This window comes from Apaloderma vittatum, unplaced genomic scaffold, assembly GCF_000703405.1.
Source record: "Apaloderma vittatum isolate BGI_N311 unplaced genomic scaffold, ASM70340v1 scaffold26925, whole genome shotgun sequence".
Taxonomy (NCBI): domain Eukaryota; kingdom Metazoa; phylum Chordata; class Aves; order Trogoniformes; family Trogonidae; genus Apaloderma; species Apaloderma vittatum.
The window spans coordinates 10,892-11,595 of record NW_009716934.1 but is presented as its reverse complement, the minus strand read 5'-3'; the positions used below and the strand labels follow the sequence as shown (position 1 = coordinate 11,595).

The following is a 704-nucleotide window of genomic DNA, read 5'->3' as shown; positions in this document are numbered from 1 at the left end:
TGTGTTTAAATAAAAAAACACGGGAACCCCTGCCACTGACACAGAGGCTTATCTTTTAAAAAAATGAGGGAAATTTCACCTGAAAGCACAAAACGGAGCTGTCGGAGCAAGAACATTAGAACTGTAGGAGCAAGAGCATTAGAAGTGACTGTATGATTTTAGCTGCCTCATCCAGCAGGTCTGGGTGAGAACCACGTCAGCAGGCAGGGACATGGGGCTTCTTCCAGAAGAAACCAGGGACATCTCACCTTAGGCAGCAGAGCTGGGTTGGCTGTGCCTTCGAAGACGCCTCCAGCAGCAGAGGGATGACCACTAGGGTGGCAGGAGAGCAGAGCACCTTCTCCAGGCATGAGTGGGTGCTGGAGAGCTGACTTTGGGGGTAGGATGGTGCGGGTCGATGCTGGGAGCTTCCATAAACAAACCGCCCCCCAGATGCACGCCTGCAGGCACACGGTGCCAGAGCAGAGTGTTCCCTGCTGCTCTTCCGTTTGGATGCAAATTTGATTAAGCGTGTAACCTCCCCCCCCTCCCTTCCCCATGCACACATCTGGGCTACTTGGCTCCAGATGTGAAGCCTTTGGGGTGGGGCGCGATGTAACATGTGCTCTAAGCCTGGGAGGTGGCCAACGGCCAGGAAAATGCCAGCAGTTTTTTGAAAAGCCACAAAACAACAGCACTTCAAAGCTGAGCTGTCCAGCGTGCTC

At 53.4% G+C, this 704-nt stretch overlaps 1 protein-coding gene across 1 annotated transcript in view; it reads left to right on the top strand.

Moving 5' to 3' along the window:
• The window catches only part of WIPI1 (WD repeat domain, phosphoinositide interacting 1), a gene marked incomplete at its 5' end in the record, with an annotated part of 19,234 nt that overhangs the window by 12,205 nt on the left and 6,325 nt on the right, over positions 1 to 704 (top strand). The gene's annotated exons all lie outside the window — the stretch shown is intronic.